Source organism: Salvelinus fontinalis, chromosome 39 (assembly GCF_029448725.1).
Source record: "Salvelinus fontinalis isolate EN_2023a chromosome 39, ASM2944872v1, whole genome shotgun sequence".
NCBI classification, from domain to species: Eukaryota; Metazoa; Chordata; class Actinopteri; order Salmoniformes; family Salmonidae; genus Salvelinus; species Salvelinus fontinalis.
Window position 1 is genome coordinate 12,888,791 of NC_074703.1, and position 15,440 is coordinate 12,904,230.

At 37.7% G+C, this 15,440-nt stretch overlaps 1 long non-coding RNA gene across 1 annotated transcript; it reads left to right on the plus strand.

Annotated features, from left to right (window-relative positions):
* The first annotated feature begins 7,913 nt into the window (after nucleotides 1–7,913).
* On the plus strand, nucleotides 7,914–8,439 carry LOC129838870 (uncharacterized). The gene is made up of 3 exons (XR_008756918.1): nucleotides 7,914–8,075; nucleotides 8,191–8,287; nucleotides 8,363–8,439. It is a non-coding gene; the product is annotated as an uncharacterized LOC129838870 (long non-coding RNA).
* The last annotated feature ends 7,001 nt before the right edge of the window (nucleotides 8,440–15,440 follow it).

Genomic DNA, 15,440 nt, shown 5'->3' on the forward strand with positions numbered 1-15,440 from the left:
GTTATATTAAAATTCAAAGTTATTTCATTTTTTTCTTTAGTTGGGTTTTGATTGACCAAAGTATATTCCTTTTTAGGCAAAGAGATCAGATGAAATCCTCAGGGACAAGCATCAATGAGAAGCAGCTTTTCCATGGAACTGACTCCAAACATGTTGACAGCATTTGCAGAAACAACTTTGACTGGAGGCTATGTGGCACAAATGGAACTTCATTTGGAAAAGGTTGGATGCCAGTATAGTAGTTTATATTGTGCATTCAATGTTTAACAAATGAATAACTGTTGGCACAAACAAAGCCAGTGACTATCATAGAGTAGGCCCAATGGATAAATGGCCAGTCACATATTCTTACATAGGAAAATGTCCAACTGGTTTAATGAAGCTTGTAATATCCTATCCCTTACTGTCAGTAAGAACATAGGCAATTCATAGCTAATATTTAATAAGTTAAAGCATATATTTTAAACACTGGGCTAAATGTTGTCTAATACATCTAATTTTCAGGAAGTTACTTTGCTAGGGATGCTCAGTACTTCACACAGATTCACCAGTCAGTCAGGTTTGAGGTCCATGTTTGTTTGTCAGGTGCTGGTGGGAGACTACACTGTGGGAAACTCCATCTATGAGAAACCGGAGGATCCAGCTTCTATGACAGCTGTGTGGACAACATTCAAGACCCCAAAATGTTTGTAGTTTTTCAAAAGTATCACGTTTACCCCGAGTACAGTGATAATTCTTCTCCACCAAACCCTGCTACCCAGCCAAATCCCATTGTCCAATTGTTACAGATACAAGTATTCTGTGTGTGTATTTCTTTTCTCTCCTTCTCCCCTTCTCACAGGTGGCAATCATCATTCCCCAATCAGTCATCAATCAGTCGCTAATCAGAAGACACCTGCTCCTTTTCTCTTACCCAATCACATTCCCTTTCCCTTGGTTTAAAAACCCTGTCAGTTGTTTTCTTTAGAGCTCAATCTCTTGTGTTTCAGTCTCTCTGTAGCGCAATCTCTCTGTCAATGTCATCTGTATGTAGATATCTTGGTTTTTGCAACTACATGTCACTTTGTCCCCACTGGTGAGTATTGGTTTTGTTATGGTGTTTGTTTGACGGTGGGAAAAGGGGGTACCAAGATAAGTCGCCCATGGACATACATTACCCGTAGGAATACTTTGTATAAAAACACTAGTTAGAACTGGGCGGACCACCCACTGTATTCTTGGTTAGTTAGCTCTTGGTGAAGTAGTCTAGTCTAGCTCAGGGGTGTTTTTGGATACTTATTATTTCTTTCCTTGGGTCCAGCTCAGCCCCTTTTCCTGCTCCCCCCATTACCGTGTGTTTTCAAATAAACCATGAGTGTTTGACGGTAATTTAGTTGTCTGTGGTTATTTCGTTCTCACTCTTACTTTTTCACTATTGTAATTTGTATGAGTTATGTTACGGTCTCGTTACCATCCCCCCCCCCCCCCCCCCCCCCCCTAGACTGTCGGGCCAAAATGGATTCGTAACACCAACCAAACCCTACTCTCCAGCCAAATCCCGTTGTCCAACCAAACGGTACTTCCCAGCAAAATCCCAATGAATTGTTGTCAGTGTTTATTCTGTATGTTTAGTTGGCCATGTGGCATATACTTTTGTTTCTGTCACGATGACGACTGACCAGGCCTTGGTGAATACATGGGCCCTCGAAAGGCACTTAAGCCCAATTGCTCCAGGGACGCTGGTATGGCTGACCCTGGCTCTGACCCCATCTCTGGGGGCATCTTTTTTTGTCAACATGTGTCATTGGTGTGATTTTTTTTTTTTTTTTTTTTTTTTTTTTCACGAAGGCTTAGTAAGAACTTACTAAGGATGGAGTTGACCCCCACTGCACATGCTTAGGTTAATCAATGGATGCTGAGTAAGATACAATCATTAAAATATATATATATATACATATTTTGTTACATATACAATTTACTCACGTTACACACACACATATGGGACTTTAATACACAGCATTAACATAAAATATATATTTTATTTTGTATATACACATTCTATTTTGGATAGATAATACTCAGACATCTCCGGTAAACATTATACAGTATATAGTTTGGTAATAGATATATTACCAAAAACAATCATGAGCTTTTTAATCCCACCCTTCAGCTACTTCAACCCATCCCAATTATAGTATCTGTAGACGACCCTCTTTATTTCTATGTGCCATATATTTTTAAACTGTGCTGTGATGTCTTAACTTTCTAAACGCATAGTATCAACAGCTTGTGAGGTAGCTCTTTACACTCATACACAGGTTCAAAATAGCAGATTCGGACACTGATAATTGCGCTAAATTGGAACGCGGTGACTTTACAGAATTTGGCCCTTGAGTGCTTTTATTTGGCCTCCCAAGTTTTCTGAGCAACAAATGTTGAGGGAAATGTGCAAATGGCATGCTGACTACAGGAATGTCCACCAAAGACATTGCCAGACAATTTAATGTTAATTTAATGTGATTTAATGTGAGCTGCACTACCTGAGCCACTTGTGTGGGTTGTAGACTCCGTCTCATGCTACCACTAGAGTGAGAGCACCGCCAGCATTCAAAAGTGACCAAAACATCAGCCAGGAAGCATAGGAACTGAGAAGTGGTCTGTGGTCACCACCTGTAGAATCCCTCCTTTATTGGGGGTGTCTTGCTAATTGCCTATAATTTCCACCTTTTGTCTATTCCATTTACACAACAGCATGTGAAATTTATTGTCAATCAGTGTTGCTTCCTAAGTGGACAGTTTGATTTCACAGAAGTGTGATTGACTTGGAGTTACATTGTTGTTTAAGTGTTCCCTTTATTTTTTTGAGCAGTGTACTAATTGAGTGTATGTAAACTTCTGACCCACTGGGAATGTGATTAAATAAAAGCTGACTTCAACTGTAGGTGGTGGGGAGCCTCAAGTAAAGAGAAGTAATGCGGGCCAGAGTTGGCAGCCTGTCTTGTATCCAGTCCACTGCTGTCAGTGGCATCAGTTTTGTCTATTGACATGTACAGTGCCTTCAGAAGGTATTATATACATATTGACTCAAGACATTTCAGTTTTTTATTTTTTATATACATTTCTAAAATGTTCTACAAACGAAATTCCACTTTGACATTATGGGGTATTGTATGGAGATCAGTAACACAATCTCAGTTTTGTAATGTACTTTTCTTAGTCAACCTTGTGTTCTTTTTCTTTGTGTTCTTGAACGTAGCTCTGTCTTTAATTTTTGTTCATTGATTTCACCTGTGTTCGTTTCTCACCTGGTCTCATCAGCTCCCTATTTAGTTCAGTTCTTTCTGTTTGTATGGTTGTGAGATTGTTTGTTTTTGACTGCCTACCTGTGTTTGACCATGGCCTGTGACCTCTTCCTCCCTTCTGGGAAGGTGTAATAAACATCTGCCACGCTCTGCTCATGAATCTACAACTTTTTCTCTCTGAGAATTCATTACAAGTTTAATCCATTTTGAATTCAGGCTTTAACACAATGTGGAGTAAGTCAAGGGGTATGAATACTTTTGAAGGCACTGCACCTGTGTTAATCCTCTTCAGACATCAGGGATTTTGTGCACACAGTTCTTCCGCTCTTTCCTGGATGCTTCCAATTGTGCTGGGTCGAATATATGAATAGTTTAAGAACTAGGCTTGGGTGCCTCTCCATCACAGCCTGCTGCCTTGAAGAGCTCTGCCCATCCATCTCTCTCTTGCCCTGGAAGTTCATCCAGGTGTATGTGGTCTGCTGGTACCAGTCATCTGTCTCTGCCGTGCTGCCGTACACTGTTAGGTCACACCTGTTGTTTACGAAGCTTGACAAATACGATTTGATTTGTGTGCACTCTAGTGTTGGTTTTTCTTTATCTTGGGCGAGGTATGATCATGACATGGTGTGCATAGAATTAAGTATTCTGATACAGAAAAGCAAATTAATAGGCTGCATTTAAAACATTGATATTCTTTAGACTGTTAGGAATGAATTGTTAAATATCAAATCTGAACATAAACAAAGTTTAAAATTAAACGATTGTTTTTATCTTAAGTTTGTAAATGTCATTTCTAGGCAATGACGTTAATACAATATGGGTACTACATTTCAACTCAGAATTTGAATATAAAATAGGTTTCTGAATGCAATAGTTATTAAAGTTCTAATCCAGTCTCCTTTTCACCTTATTTAACACCTGATTTACTTAACAAAAGGCATGACATGACCTGACACAAGGGGGGGGGGGGGGGGATTATTGTTCCTCAAGCAAGGTGGGAGGCCAATGACATCACTTCATATCATCAGACCAACTCCTAAAATGCCCTATGTCTTAAGTTTGCAGTTGTGTCTACAAAACACTATTTAAACTTGGGATATCGCTTCTCAACAGGAAAAGTTCAAAAATGACGTCTTTAAGTTTAATTGTCGCTGCTTACACTACGGTCTTCCTTTGGACAGTGAGTGCCTGCGCTTTACTCTTAAGTCTATTGTGCATGTACTGATGGGAAACAATGTTCATGTCCTCCCAGCAGCTCCATCCCACTTCTGGTACACATTGTAACTAATTCAGAGGGTACTGACCTGGACTCAAACCCAGGTCCTGGTGACTACCTTAGCCAATACTGTATATGTGTCACCTACATTTGAAGAAATTGACAAACTATAGAGTCAGGAGTCAGAGGGATGAGTCAGGTATTTCGTTATTTCCTTCCATCAAAGGGCAAAGTGCAGGGACATTGCCCCTTGATAGTTAATAATGCTTTGGCTTATGGTAATTTACGGTAAACCCTTTGCCATTTCCTTGTACGATATAAACAGCATATTCTAAGTGTCATAGTCTCAGAGCACACTAACTTACTAGCTACTACAAGGTAAGCATTCTCACTTCTTGTTTTGAGGCTTACCTTATCACTCTTTTTGTGTACAAGATAAAGTAATATATCTAGAACCTTAAAACAATTATTTGGCTGTCCACATAGGATACATTTTTTTGGTTCCAGGTAGAACCCTTTTGGTTCCAGGTAGAACCCTTTTGGTTCCAGGTAGAACCCTTTTGTGTTCCATGCAAAACCCTTTTTGGGTTTTACAGAGGATTCTACACATAGCCGAGGGTCCTACACATACACACATTACTAGCCCTGTATTAGCGAACACATACAGACTTTTGTAGCGCATGCAAAAAAAAAATGTAATGGCAAAAAAAACAGGTGAGTGAATGACCTGTTGTTATTTCTCTTCTTATTGTCTCTTTACACACAGCATGGCTTGCCATATTCATATACGTGAGGATGCGGACAAAAGAGAGATTGAGATCACTGGGAATACCAATGATACCATGGGATATGCTGAGACTTTGCTACAGACCTACCTATTTCGTAAAAGCATGAAAGGTGCTGCAAATGACCCCAATTTGGGACATTATCAAAATATTGTTTCATTTTCTCCCTAGCTAATGCATTTACACATAATTACAAAACCATTCATTACATTATTAGTAATGCTAAATATAAATATTTGGTTCATTCCTAGATTAGAGTGTGTTTTGGGTAGTGTAATCTGTCAAATATATTTCAATAAAAGTGACAGGATTGACCATTACAATTTTTTATTTATTATTTTTTTTAAATGTAACCTATTTAACTAGGCAAGTCAACAAGGTTGACAATTTAATTTTAAATCAGCCATAATTAACTTTGTGACTGGGGGATTGGAAGCTTGTTCTATGTAACAGTGAGGGGAAATTGAATGCAAGCTTAACAACAATATTTGAACTTGTTAAGCCTATCTATCTATGGGTAACAGGGTTGACGTATTACATGCTCAGTTTTCCACTTCAAAACACCAGAAAATAGCCAAAGCGTAGAACCAGATTTTTAACTATGATTTAACTATTAATATTCAGTGTTTGTTTTGAAAAACATCTTTTTAAAGGAATAGTTTTACCATATTAAAACGAGAGTCCAGTTCGCATTACAAGGTTGAATTTAAACCTAGTAAATGATTTACTAATCACATTAAATAAGCTAAAATCTTCCATTTTTACTTTCCCAAAAATGACAAAATAACTAGGGCTTTACAATGATGGTGAAAACATGGGTAGATCTTGGGGTCAAGTGGGTTAAAATAGAGATTTTCAGAAAAAAAACACTGCTATTGGAATTTTAACATGGTTTAGTTTAGTTAGATTGTAGATGTATGTGATCCAACTGTTAAATTGAGTGGTTTATTTACAGACGTATTGTCTAAATGACATTAAAGTCACTATTTGTCGAATGACCCATTTATTTTGAGCCTACTTGCCACAACGGATACACAGTGCCTTCAGAAAGTATTCAAGCCCCTTGACTTTTTGCACATTTAGTTGTGTTACAGCCTGCATTTAAAATTGATTACATTTAGATGTTTTTGTCACTGGCCTACACACAATAACCCATAATGTCAAAGTGGGATTATGTTTTTATAAAATTTTACAAATTCAAAATCTTGAGTCAATATGTATTCAACCTCGTTGTTATGGTAAGCCCAAATAAGTTTTAGAGTACAATTTTTCATAAATTGCATGGACTCACTCTGTGTGCAATAATAGTGTTGAACATGATTTTTGAATGACTACCTCATCGCTGTACCCCACACCTACAATTATCTGTAAGGTCCCTCAGTCGAGCAGTGAATTTCAAATACAGATTCAACCACAAAGACGAGGGAGGTTTTCCAATGCCACGCAAAGAAGGGAACCTATTGGTAGATAGACATTGAATATACCTTTGAGTGTGGTATTAATTACATTTTGGACGGTGTATCAATACACCCAGTGATCAACAACCAATTTGACAGAACTTTAAGAATTTTGAAAAGAATAATGGGTAAATGTTGCACACTCTTAGAGACCCAGAGAGGCTCAAAGCTGTAATCGCTGCCAAAGGTGCTTCTACAAGGTATAGACTCAGGGGTGTGACTACTGTGTAAGTTAGATAAATTACACTACTGTGTAAGTTAGATAAATTACACTACTGTGTAAGTTAGTTAATTACACTACTGTGTAAGTTAGATAAATTACACTACTGTGTATGTTAGTTAATTACACTACTGTGTAAGTTAGATAAATTACACTACTGTGTAAGTTAGATAAATTACACTACTGTGTAAGTTAGATAAATTACACTACTGTGTAAGTTAGATAAATTACACTACTGTGTAAGTTAGTTAATTTACACTACTGTGTAAGTTAGATAAATTACACTACTGTGTAAGTTAGATAAATTACACTACTGTGTAAGTTAGACAAATTTGAATTCAGCCTGTAACAACAAATTGTTGAACAAGTCGAAGGGTATGAATACTTTCTGAAGGTCTATTTACATAATCATTGAGATTCTAGAAGGTAATGCATTGTTTCTGTTACTGTATTTCTGCACTTTAACTTCATATAGTCTTTAAAAAACTTGCAAGCTTTGCAACCTAATCTGATATTGAAATGTGAAATCTTACATTTTTCACAGAAAAAAAAGAAATTTGTCATGGCTTCATTTTTGGACGTTGCTTTCAAGGAGGTACAGTATAACACTGCGGTATTATCAGTGGAAATGCACCATTTGTGATATAAATTCTTCTTTACAGTCTTGACAAAAATGTATGTTATAATTTCCCAAACTTAATCAGCAAGGTTTATTGCACTGATATTGATTTGTATTTAAGATAGGTGTATGGGTGTCCATTCTACTATGCCATATCAATGGGAGGTGGAGAATGGACTTGGTTGGTCATGTATCCCAGACAATGAGGGCATTGAGAGAGACTACTGTGACCCAGCAAAGACCGAGAGGTATGTATCTATTTTAAACTGTGAGACAATTACAAAATGTGTAAAAATGAAGTAAAAGCCTTGAAAGTGTTTTTATGCCCTAGCCATGGAATACCACCAGTGAACTTTATCCTCATGATCCGCGGTCACAGCAAAGTTCGGCGACTTGCTACAGTTTCCTCCCTGGACCAACCAGAAGCTGTCCTTGCTACCGAGTGGGCTTGGTACTGGGAAGAAAAGGATGAATGCTGGAACGCATTTTGGTCATCAGTATGTAGTGATATCTAATTTCACCCTCTAATATGGCACAAAGAAAAGACGAAAGTATCCCTAATGTGTGTGTGTGTGTATGTGTGTGTGTGTGTGTGTGTGTGTGTGTCCTAAGACTGTGGAGGAACTAGAGAGGGTGTACAGTGATCCCTCTCTTGGCTCAGTGTATGAGTTCACTGCTGGACGACACACCTATGAAGTCAATTTGGAAGGTAGGCTGATATTATCTACCTGCTTTAGTATCTACCTGCTTTACTTTCTGAACTGAGAAATATATTATTTTTTAGACATGATCCAGAGTAACAAGAGCTCACACACCCAAAGACTGGTAAGAAGACGTCCGATCTTCAAATCTCCCATAGATGTTCAGAGAGCAATTTGGTAAGAGTGAAATACGGCAAACTGAAATATTGATTTTCTAAAAAAAAAAATACTACATTTAAATAATCTGGGCAAGATTATGTAATTAAATTTTGGTTCACCAAGGGTGATATTTGAGTGAGTCTCCAGATTTGTATTAGCTACCTTTGTGGTATGATGAGGACAATATGATCATTGATGACAATTTGTATCCCCTCACTTCTTCCTTAAGCATGTCTAATACCAACACTTTGATTGTGCCACCTTACTGGGACCAGTCTCGATTGCCTGGGATCGGCTTTGAGGTAATGGACAAACATCCAAAAAGCATAAAACATACATGCATTGTGTTAATGTTCACTGTGGATGGGATGTTACATTGAATGATCAGATAAACTTGTTTAAATAAGACCAGCAATTATATCCTTCAGGAAAGATGGTGTAGCATGCAAAACCATTCTGTGTTGTCTAGAAGCATGTATTATTATGAATGAGCTTATGAGGGGGTTTTCTATGTCTTCACAGATAGTTTTGTTGCCAAGCTCAACAGCTGAATACAAAGACATTAAGGCCCATTTTGAGAAAACCGCGGTGGGGTTTCACATACTCACCATTGAGAGAGTACAAAACCTTTACCAATGGAACTTCTATGAGCTGTATGTTTCTTGAAGAGATAGTTCACTCAAAATACAACTCTATTTAGTTTTTTCTTCTTACTGTAGCTGGTTCAGATTTACTCATATTTTTATTTTTATGCTATCAACATTTAGAAAATAATGTAAGATATGGATCATATTTACTAAAACTGATGGAAGCTGATCTCTATGCAAAATAAAATCATACAGTTGAAAGGATAGTTCACCCAAATTACATTGTGGTTTCCTTACCCTGAATGAAGTCAATGGATAAGGTATGACAGCATTCCATTCAGGTCAATGGTACCAATTTTAGACTTTTTTGCGCTTCATGCCCACATCTATAAGTAACTTAATTGAGCTGCACAATCAATTTGAGATACTTTAGGATGATTCGGACATAAAGTGCGAAAAACTACAGGGTAAACTGTAATTTGGGTGAACTTTCCCTTTTATGAACAAAGTGATTTTCTATATATCAGTATTCAAATACTGTACAGTAGATATACAGTGATTCTGCATTTGAACATTTGAATGGCACCTTTGTTAGTCTTACTAAAATGTACATGATTGCCTACTGTAATAAATCAATTCCAACATATTCCTTTTTAGGCAAAGAGATCAGATGAAATCCTCAGGGACAAGCATCATGGAGAAACAGCTTTTCCATGGAACTGACTCCAAACATGTTGACAGCATTTGCAAAGACAACTTTGACTGGAGAGTATGCAGAAACAATGACATTCCCTATGGAAAAGGTATGATGCCAGTACTGTGTATATGCAATACCCAAATTAATAACTGTTGTATTGACACAATTTGATTGTCTATGCCTGTGAATATAGATTATTATGGATAACTCGCAAAATCTGGTCCGTTCACGTGCTATCTGAATTTTTGTAAATATACGTTTCCAACTTGTATGTTTCACTTGAATGACACCCCAACTCTTAATTACCCCAACACTTAAAGTGAAAATGTGGGAGAAAGTTTCCGATTTGTGACGTTTCATCGCTGACCTCTTACCTTTTCAACCAAAAGATGACACAAAATCAGTTTGACAATTACAACTTATTAATGTTGATAATGTAGCTAGTTGACCATATAGTCAATGTTAAGCAAGCTAGATAATGCTATCTAGCTACCTAATTCTATCTAGCTAGCTAAAATCTTATTGGTTGAAGAATTGCTCTGACTTAAGAAGCACTTACACCACATTCACAAAATTAATTATTAAGTAAGCATTTCATATTGTGCTGTACATAAATCCGAGACACTCCATATAGTATGATATGTTACAAATTACAATTCGTATGATATGTTAAGAATTTCAATTCGTATAATATGTTACGAATTGCAATTCGTACAATATAATACGTATTTGCATACGTAAAATATGTCACAAATTACAATTTGCTGTGGCTAACTTTAGCTAGGCTAGGGGTTAGGGCTAAGGTTAGGGTTAAGGTTAGGGTTAGCTAATATGCTAAGTAGTTGCAAAGAAGCAAGTAGTGCAAAGTTGCTAATTAGCTAAAGTTGTCCATGATGAGATTCGAACATACAACCTTTGGGTTGCTAGACATTCGCATTATAAGCCTACCCATCCACCCGGACCAACCACCCTTGATTTTTGCCTTAAGTGACCTCTGTTTTATGTAACCCCACCAAACATAACATATCATACTAGTAAGTCGAACATTTCTGACAAGTTCTGACTAGCTGCATTAAACACAATCATGTCAGATTTACAACTTCCTTATTGGGAAGTTTCCCTCTTCCGACGGGCACGTGAATGCAGCAATAGTATAATTAAACAATAAATTCTCCAAATACGCAGTCATATATTCCAAGCAACAAAACTGGTTTTATAAAGTAAATTTTTTGTAAAAGAAAATCTAAGCTAAACATTATTCATTTATTTCAGGAAATTACTTTGCCAGGGATGCTAGTTACTATACCAGCCAGTCAGGAGTGAGGTCCATGTTTGTTTGTCGTGTGCTGGTTGGAGACTACACTGTGGGAAACTCCAGCTGTCTGACACCACCTCTTAAAGAAACAGGAGGATCCATCGCCTATGACAGCTGTGTGGACAACATCCAAGAGCCGCATGTGTTCGTGGTTTTTAAAAAGTCTCAGGTTTACCCTGAATACCTTATAAAGTTTTAAAACCATGCTCCCACCCCAAATCCCTTGGTTTAACCAAACCCTACTGCCAAGCCAAATCCTGCTTAATTGCCAAAACTACAATGACAGGGGGAGCACAGGATTTATAAGGATGAGTCTTGTCCTTGAGGCAGAACTGAGCAATTTCCACTGGGCCAGCTGCAAAGTGAAAATTGGCTATATTATAATTCATGAAAATAAAAAGTAGCTTTTTGGTAGGGTTAGGTATAATGGTCACCAGTGTGGTTAAGGTTAGGGTTAAATTTAAAATCAGATTTTATGACTTTGTCTATGTGTCAGCTAGTTAACACTCTGCAGAGCTGCCTACAGAACAAGATTCATGACAAAAATGCTCACCTGTATGGCCGCTCGACCCAGAGGCATCATTTCCATGGGCACGTGTCCCCTCAGATATGTTCAATATACACTACAAATGCTGATGCTCCAGATACTCAACTAGTCTAAAGAAGGCCAGTGTTTTTGCTTCATTAATTCAAATAACAGTTTCAGCTGTGCTAACATATGGTTTTCTAATGATCAGTTAGCCTTTTAAAATGCTAAATTTGGATTAGCTAGCACAACGTGCCATTGGAACACAGGAGTGATGGTTGCTGATAATGGGCCTCTGTACGCCTATGTAGATATTCCATTAAAAATCAGCTGTTTCCAGCTGCAACAGTCATTTACAACATTAACAATGTCTACACTGTATTTCTGATCAATTTTATGTTATTTTAATGGACAAAAAATGTGCTTTTCTTTCAAAAACAAGGACATTTCTAAGTGACCCCAAACATTTGAATGGTAGTGTATATACAGTCGAATTAAAACGTTTGGGCACCCCTCTGAGGCTGCATAATAATTTACTCTGTCTTCACAGAAAATGATCACAGTGGCATGCCATTCATTTTCTAATAAAAGCTGAATCCTGGGGTATTGTCCAGACAAAGATTTTTAGTGTAGCAATATTAAGTTGTATGAAATTAAATCAGATGTGAAAAATAGGCTATGCAAAAATGTGTGGGGGGGGGGGGGGGGGGGGGGCTATGTATAAAGATGTTTGTAATTCCTACACGGTTCATACAATAATTTTGACAAAACCATTAAATTATAGATGAAAGTCTACACTTAAAGCATATCTTGACTATTTATTTTCCAATCCATTTTGGTGGCGTACAGAGCCAAATTTATGCAAATTCTGTCACTGGCCAAATACTTACGGACCTGACTGTGTTTTTGTTTTTGTTGTTTCTCTGTAATACTAGCCACCTAACAATTTTATGAAGTTGGCTTAAGCTAGCCAAGATAGGTTCCCAATCTCGCAACCTCAACTAGCCACCAAGAAGCCATTTCAGGCTATCAATCAAGTTAGAGTAGCTATCTTAGCTGGCATGACTCTACAAAAGCAAGCAATTACTAGATGCACTGAATAAGATTCAAATTCCATTAAATCTTTTACCAAGATTTTAGCAGAGATGCAGAGAAGCCTTTCCTTAAAAAAATAACCACCTGTGAGGAGGATACAGAAAGCTCAAGACATATGCAGAAAAATGAACATATTTTTTACATAGAATTAAGCATAATGATTATGTCTCTAGTTTGCAGGAAAAAAGCTGTTTCAGGTGTTTTAAAAATGCTAAATTCTCCAATTTCACCCCCCAGCCAACCTCACATACTTTGTGCCACCTCCAATTTTTGGGGTGCATGACGCCCTGGCTGGACCTACAGTATGTGAACTGAGCCACAATTACAATTAGCCACAATAGTGGAATCGGCAGTTCCCCTTCAATATAAAAGTCCCACATTATATATATTTTTATTTTACCTTGATTTAACTAGGCAAGTCAGTTAAGAACAAATTCTTATTTACAATGACGGCCTAGGAACAGTGAGTTAACTGCCTTGTTCAGGGGCAGATGACAGATTTTTACCTTGGCAGCTCAGGGATTCGATCTAGCACCACCCTCCCCACTTTTGCCCTCAGAACAGCCTCAATTTGCCAGGTCATGGACATTACAAGGTGTCGAAAGCGTTCCACAGGGAAGCTGGCTCATGTTGACTCCAATGCTTCCCACAGTTATGTCAAGTTGGCTGGATGTCCTTTGGGTGGTGGACCTTTCTTGATACACACGGAAAACTGTTGAGCGTGAAAAACCCAGCAGCGTTGCAGTTCATGACACAAACAGGTGCACCTGGCACCTACTAACATACCCCGTTCAAAGGCACTTACATATTTTGGATTGCCCATTCAACCTCTGAATCGTACACATACACAATCCATGTCTCAGTTCTTATTTAACCAGTCTCCTCCCCTTCATCTACACTGATTGAAGTGGATTTAACAAGTGACATCAATAAGGGATCATAGTTTTCACCTGGATTTACCTGGTCAGTCTATGTCATGGAAAGAGCAGGTGTTGGTTAGGACTTGTAAGTAAGCATTTGACTGTAAGTATTTGACCTGTTGTATTCGGCGCATGTGACAAATAAAATTTGATTTGATCGTAATATTTTGTATACTCAGTGTATATATGCACTATACAACCATACCTATGGATTGTGCACTGATGACATGGGGTATCTGCCTACTTAGTGACACCCACAGAACACAATTCTGAAGAGTTTACACAAATATTAGCATCTTATTACAGGCCTTACAGGCCTTTTACATGGAGGGCGACGGCTGCCGGTGACCATAAGCAAGTAAACATTTACTGTAATATTGACATGCAAAAAATGAATCGCTATAACCACACAAGTATGTATAAAAAGTATTTACAGTCAACAAAAAATGATTTACCCAAAAATAGATTAGAAAACAATGATTTCTGATTGTCAGACATGACTCTGTAAACTGGTCATGTTAGCCAACTAACTGAGGGGCAAAATAGCTGGTCTGTTGTTTCATCACATTGTAGTATTCAAGTCCAGGACTTGAACTTGTCTCAGACCTTTGTTACACGACTCAGACTCGAGTGATGACTCGGACTTACACTCTAACAATGGTGAGGTTGTTGTGAGAATGTCTCTCTCCCTTGCTAATTCAACATGCTCGCAGGTACAATAGCTACTGAATTACATTACATTACAATTACATTTGCATTTAGTAATTTAGTAGATGCTCTTATCCAGAGCGACTTACTCACTAACTGAGCATTCATCTTAAGGTAGCTAGGTGAGACAACCACATAACACAATCAAAGTAAGTTAAACTTTTTCCCAATAAAGCAACAACCAGCAAAGTCAGTGTAAGTAAGAAAAGGCAAGTGCGAGTTTTAGTGCAAGAAAGCAAGGGTGTAATTTTTTTTATATAAATTTTTTTTGCAAGCTATCCTGTCTAATGTGCAAGACTCTACATATTAGTTCACGTACTATAGGTAAAAAATGTTGGACCACAGCCTTTTGCAGGTTAACAGTAGGGTTTGTTCGGACTGAAGGTGCAGTACCAAGGGAGCCGTGACTCGACTTGGGACTCGACTATAAAATACTCAGACTTGTACTTGGACTCGAGGTTGAGTTCCTTGACTATATCACTAGGCTATCACCATGCAGCCTTCGTAATCTACTGTGATTGGTCAACAAAGGCGAACATCAGTGGTTTTCACATGAAATGCCGCTGCACCCCCTGGATAGCCTAGAACGTTTCTCCCCCTGCCACTTAGCTTAATTGAAAATCGATCTTTTTCTGGGCTATAGTAGTGAAGGCCTAATTTAAGATTACATTTTTTTTATACTTATACTTTTTTAAACTTAAAGGGATCCTAAAATTCTAAATTAAAAAACTAAATGATCCATAGTATGACCATCTTAAAACAATTACGTACCCCAACAACATAATAGTGTTGGAAGATACCAGTCATTAAAAATATTCATGTGATCACTGATTGGCCAGCTCAGCCAATGAGCCAAAAAATTGCATTGTGTTCCATGAAGAAATAGCAAGCATTTTTTAAACGGTCTATTTGAGATACAAGTTTCAGGTGTTTTTTTAAAGTGTTTTTTATGCTTCGGCTACAAATACAAGTATAGAACAAGTCAACAACAATATTTGGGTATGAGTTAACTGAATATTAACTTTTAAACGTGTGATTTTCACTGGACAGTTACTCTAATTTCCATGCCCTCACCAGCACCACAAGCCATGTAGTCAGCCTGGAAAGCGCCCACTGGCTTGAAAATTAATACAGATGACCTCCATAGGCTAGTT